The sequence below is a fragment of the Pinus tabuliformis genome, chromosome 1_2 (assembly GCF_031772625.1).
Source record: "Pinus tabuliformis cultivar Carrire ecotype Pingquan chromosome 1_2, CPIR1, whole genome shotgun sequence".
In the NCBI taxonomy this organism is placed as follows: domain Eukaryota; kingdom Viridiplantae; phylum Streptophyta; class Pinopsida; order Pinales; family Pinaceae; genus Pinus; species Pinus tabuliformis.
The window spans coordinates 487,636,731-487,643,500 of NC_142298.1; positions in this window are offsets into that span (position 1 = coordinate 487,636,731).

Genomic DNA, 6,770 nt, shown 5'->3' on the forward strand with positions numbered 1-6,770 from the left:
TTCGAATAAGTCGGATAACAACTTCCTCAACAAGAAAACTTCTTTGCTCACTTCACAGGTTGCAATATATTCAACTTCAACATTACTCAACACAACCATATCTTGATTTTCGCTCATCCATGATATCATGGAGGATCCAAAACTAAAACATCCTCCTGTAGTGCTCCTTCCATCCTGTTCACTTCCTCCCCAGTCAGAATCTATATATCCAATCAAGTGGACATCATTCCTTCTATCATATTTCATACAGTAGTGGATGGTTCCTTGCAGATATTTCACTACAAAACATATGTCTAGTTGAGTATTCACCAAGTACATAAGTGAGCCAATCAATTGTCTATACCTGGTTGGATCCACTGGCTAGATTCAAACTCCTTAGTCTTCTCAATTTTGTGATAATCAGGGTTGTCATTGGTTTGCAATCCATCATGTCAAACCTTTTCAACATATCGATCACATACTTCCCTTGACCGTCCCTGTCAGAATTCTAGTCCCAAATAATAGTGCATCAACCCAAGATACTTCATATCGAATTCTGCTGCTAGATGTTTCTTGCATTCTTCAATTCAACCTTCCACACCTGTCAAGAGAAGAGCATCCACATATAGAAGAATTATTATAGGTTCACCCTTTACAAAATTCAAGTAAAGGTTCAAATCATTTTTTTTTTTATGAAGGCCAATCTTTGAAGGTATGCATCCATCCTTGCATACCATGCCATTGGTGCCTGCTTAAGGCCATATAATGCGTTTTTCAACCTACAAACATATGCCTCTCTGTCTTTGAATTCAAATCCCAAGGAATTCTCTATGTAGATTTCCTCATCAATTATGCCATTTAGGAATGTAGCCTTAACATCCATTTGATGTATATTTAATCCCATCGATGCTGCCAAATAGACAAATGATCAAATAGTTATATACCTTGCTGTTGGAGCAAATGTATCTTCATAATCAATGCCTTCTTGTTGAGAGAAGCCCTAGCCACAAATCTTGCCTTATACTTGTCAATACTTCGATCTTCTGCATGTTTAATCTTGTACAACCACTTGGAAGTTACCACAGACTTGCCTTCAGGCCTAGGTATGATCTCGCATACCCCATTCTTCATTATTGAATGGTATTCTTCGTTCATAGCATCTTTCCATTATTATGATTGACAACTTCCTCAAAAGTGGATGGTTCCTCTTCTATTAACTTTTTCATATATGCTGCGTACCCTAAATATCTTTTAGGATTCTTGCTTTCTCTAAATGTGCCTTTAGCTGCAACATGAACCTCTGCATCTAATAGGGTGGATTTCAACCAATTATGTCTCTTTCTATTCTTGGGTATTAAGACAAGTTGTATAGGTTCACTGGGACCTTCATATTCATGATTTGATTCTTCTTCCTCCCTAGCAACTTCCTCTTCAAATATAGGAAGTTCTTCATCATCAGAGTCCATAGGGAGATCTTTTGATTTATTAATGCAATACTTTCGTCAAATATCACATCTCGACTGACTTCTATTCAATGTCCCTCTTTTATGTAGATCCTATAGGCCTTTGAAGAATTACTGTAGCTAAAAAATGTTCCCTTCATGCCTGATGGATCCAACTTCTTTCTCTTGTCCTTCGGTATATGAATATAAACAGGACAACCAAAAATTCGGAGATGATCTATGCTTGGTTTCTTCCCAGTGAATACTTCTTCAGGAGTCAAGTTTTCAGTGACCTGTGGGGACTTCAATTTTGTATGTATACAATTGTCTTTGTTGCTTCACCCCACAAGAATTTTGGAAAATCTTGATCATGTAGCATTGATTTCACACTTTCTTCAATGGACTGATTCTTTCATTCTGCAACTCCATTTTTCTCGGGATTATATGGGACTATCAACTCCCTCTTAATCCTAGACTCCTTATAGAAGGCTATAAGTTCTTTGGAAGTATATTTTCCCCTTTGTCTTGATTCTACTTTTTGTAAGGTTCTCTATTTCAACTTTGAATTATTGAAATTTGGTAAAGACTTCATCCTTGGATTTCATTAAGTAAACCAAAGTTTTCCTTGAATGGTCATCTATGAATGTGACATAGTATAGATGACCTCCAAGTGACTTTGGAGTCATAGGACCACAAACATCAGAATGAATAAGATCCAAGATTTCTTTTGACCTTGAAGCACTACTTCCAAATGGTCTCTTGGTGTTCTTACCCAATGCACATCCCTTGCAAACTCCTTCATGATCTTCTTTCAGTTCGGGGATGCCATTTACTATGGTATTTAGGGTTGGTAAGATTTTGTAGTGGAGATGACCAAATCTTCTATGCCAAAGTTCACATGGGCTAACTTCAATGTGAACCAAATCTTGAGCGAGGGGAGTTATCAATCTATAGAGTCTTCCTTCACGAATCCCAATCATTCTAGCATCTTCTATGCTTGAGTTTTTACCCCATACTACAACCTTTCCATCAATGAATGCAACTTGATCACCCTTGTCTTCTAAGCATGAAATGGAAAGTAAATTCTTGTGCAAACCTGGAACAAATAAGATATTGTTGAGATGAATGTTTCCTCCATTTTCCAGCTCAATCGAAGTTGATCCAATTCCTCTTACATGGTAGCTTTTATTATCACCAAGTTCTATGGAGTAAGAGGACTTCCCTTTTGATAATGTCTTCAATTTATTATGTTGACCAGTCATATGCCTTGATGCTCCACTGTCAATCACCCAAATATTCTCATCTTGAAATGTGCCAGTGAGTGTTGAGAATAATCCTTCATCCTTTGTAGATGTCTTGGTCACTTCCTTCTTAGAATAAAATAGGATATCCCATACTTCTTTGATGCCCTTCTTGAGTTGACTTTCCACCTTCGTACACTTATTTAGGAACTTCTTTAGTGTAGTAGAGATCTTCATTATGCCCTTAGCCAACCTTAGCTCTGATACCATGTTGAGAAATCTATAGGGCAATACTTAGGATGATTTCTCTTTTCTTGATAACTGCATGTGATGTCTTTTTACTTTTTTTTTTTTATTAGCTTCTTCACTTATTATTATGTTTGTGTATCATAAAATAACTACCAAAACAAGAAGAACTATAGTACACAAGAACACATAATGTAGGATACAAGCCAGGGCCAAACCTCTCCACTTGAGAGGAAAACCCGCAAATCTCTTCTCTTCTTATAGATTCTTCAATTGACGAATTCCAAGACCTCTAGACCAAGACCAATACCCTCCAAGACCAAGTCCAACACTTCTAGATGATGTGATCCCTTTGTATAATTCAAACCCAGTTAAATTTCTTCGAGTAACACAACTCAACCCCCAAATTCAGAATTTCAGCATCTACTACAAGTCTGAAATTTTTAGCCCTCCTAGCAGCAACTGCTGTCACACGTGTGATCTTATTCTAGCCTCCCAAGGATTCTTTAGACCTTTTCTTGGCTTTCTCCTTTTCTGGTGCTTAAGGATGGCCTAAAGTGGCCTTCATTGACCTTATTTCTCTTCTTGCTTCAAGATCGAACTAGCGACAGAAAAACCTTGGTCCAACAGTAGAAACCCTATCCTTCCTTCTCACCTGTGAGAGAGAATAGCCTAGAAACAAGTCTTATTCATCCTCTCACTTCTTCACTTATTTCTTTCTCTTCTTATTCACTTGTATGAGAGAGTGAATGAATCTCATCTAAGGAGGTCGAGTTCCCTCCTTTATATAGGCTTCTAAGGTGGACCTGGCTCCTCAAAATAGGTTGACTTCTAAATTCCCAAGTCGACTTGGTCTTGAAGGGTATTTTGACGCTTTTAATGACAAAAATAATTTTCTTTACAAGTTACAATGTGCCGATGGGGTATTCAACTTATGACAATGACTCTTTTGACTTCTTGAACTAGGAAAAATCCTAGAATCACTCAATGGGTGCTTGACTCTAAAATAAAAGACCTTGAGCATGAAACCCATGCTTCAAAAAATAATAATAATAATTTTTCTTCATTTTACAATATACAAGAAAAAAAGTACTTTTCATATTTATGAAGACCGAACCTAGTTACACATTTCTCAACAACGTTGACACATGTAAGATATTTGATGCATAAAACGTTGGATGAGATGTGCAAATGCGTTGATTATCCGATGGGACACGTGTTTTGTTCCGTCACCTAGACGCAAGAAACTGCGACAGTATTCCGTCGGATATTCGACAATTTTTAATTTACACCAACGAGAAGGACTAACGTTGTGGCGCTGTAAAATCGACGAGAGTTTGATAGCATTTGCGTTGTTTCATCGGTATGGAGTGTCATATGTCTGATGGTGATGGAAATTGGAATCCACCCATGGTATTCATCCACCCATAATATTCATTCGCCCATAAAATTTACCCATGGTATTGTAAGTGGCATCCACCCATGGTATTTTCCCATGGTATTGTAAGTGGCATCGACCCTTGGTATTCATCCTCCCATGGTATTTATCCACTCATGGAATTTACCCATGGTATTGTAAGTGACATCCACCCATGGTATTCATTCACCCATGGTATTTACCCACCCATGGAATTTAACTGTGGTATTGTGACCAAAAAAGGCTATAAGTAACAAGTCACATTTTGTAAAAGGATAGATTGTCCACCATAATGTAGCCTTTACAATTATAATCTATTTTAATAAAACAAGTTTATTTTTTTATTTGTTATTGTGTGTTCTCCTCTTTTCTTCTGACATTTCAATTTTTCAGATCTTGGGGGCCTCCCCCCAAGATCCAGATCAGTGGTATCAGATTCAGGTTACGATTCCATGGGAATGAGGTTTTGATGCATATTTTAGTTTCAAATTTTTGCAGCAATATTCAACAAACTTCAGGCACATGCTATGACCTCCACAGAGCACTTTCTTGGGCAAAGCGAGAAGTTTTTTTTTTGTACGAATTTTCTTTGGCGGTGAGTTTATAGATTAGTTCTGAAATTTTTGGTGACAAATTTACAAAAATAAATAACATATTTGGATTCTTTGCGAAAAAATACCCAAATTCAAAAAAAAATTGGCCGAATCAGAGTCTAGATGAGGGAGATATCGTTGATTTAAAATCAGCTTTTGCAAAAATTGTTCTAACAACAATTCGTGCATGGAGACTCTCCTATCATTTTTGGAGTTTTTATGGAGAATTTGAGAAAAAATATTGTAGGTCTGAACTCCTCTCGAGAAATCACCCTATTTCAAAAAAAAAATTGGCCAAATCGGAGTTCAGATGAGGGAGATATCGCTGATTTAAAATCAGATATTTTTTTCACAACTTTTGTGACGACGGGGCAGTTGCAGCGCAAATCTAAGTTTCCAAAGTGTCCATGTAGGGATTCCAATCACGTGGAAAGGTTCAGAATGGTCATTCTATTTCCAAAATAGGTTATAATAAATATTATGAGTTATATTGACCGATTTCTGTCCATTTTAAATCTGGAGCAACATTGAGAGCGGGTTCCCTTTGGAGACGTGCCCTCCACCATGCTTTAGTAGGCATCTGCTTCACATTTATCAGTTTCAACATAACAACATCTGGCTTGGTTTATTTGGAGATGTGACTTCACACCCCAGACTATGTAGGCACTTGGTACTTCATCAACAATCAACATCACTGTTATGAGTCAACCACACAAAATTCTCGTCATCGAAGTCCATTTGCTAGGCTGCACACTGTTAGTATCACAGTTGGTCACAAGAATTATAGGGTATTTCTATCCTCAAATCTTCGTGTGTCATGGTTATGGATCATCCACAAACCCACACTTCATCAAAATCCATTTGCTAGGTTGCACACCGTTAGTATCACAGTTGGTCACAAGCATTACAGGGTATCTCTATCCTCTGATCTTCAAATGTCATGGTTATGGATCATCCACAAACCCACACTTTATTGAAGTCCATTTTCTAGGCCGCACATTGTCAGTATCATAGTTGGTCAAAATCATTACAAGGTATCTCTTTCCTCGGATCTTTGTTCATCATGGTTATGTGTTAACGACACAAAACCCTTCTCTTCAGTGACTCTTCATATGCAATAAAGGCTTCTCAGGAGGGAACTTCATGCAATGGGGACCACTGCTTCTTAAGGAGGGAGGAATGATCCGAATGTAAAATGGCATCCACCCATGGTATTCATCCACCCATAATATTCATTCACCCATCGAATTTACCCATGGGATTGTAAGTAGCGTCCACCCATAGTATTCATCCACCCATGGTATTTACCCACCCATGGAATTTACCCATGATATTGTAAGTGGCATCCACCCATGGTATTCATTGACCCATGGTATTGTATGTGGCATCGACCCTTGGTATTCATCCTCCCATGGTATTTATCCACTCATGGAATTTACGTATGGTATTGTAAGTGACATCCACCCATGGTATTCATTCACCCATGGTATTTACACACCCATGGAATTTACCTGTGGTATTGTGACCAAAAAAGGCTATAAGTAACAAGTCACATTTTGTAAAAGGACAACTTGTCCACCACAATGTAGCCTTTACAATTATTATCTTTTTTAATAAAAAAAGTTTATTTGTGGTTTTGTTATTGAGTGCTCTACTATTTTCTTCCGACATTTCAATTTATCAGATCTTGGGGGTCTCCCCCTAAGATCTGGATCAGTGAAGCATTAGATATTTGACGAATATCATTTTTGTCCCGTGGGAGTGTCATATTGTATTTGTAACTAATCTATATATTGGTTGCATTTTCTAATCTATATTAGTTTAACAAAATTATAACATATATTAGTTGTCC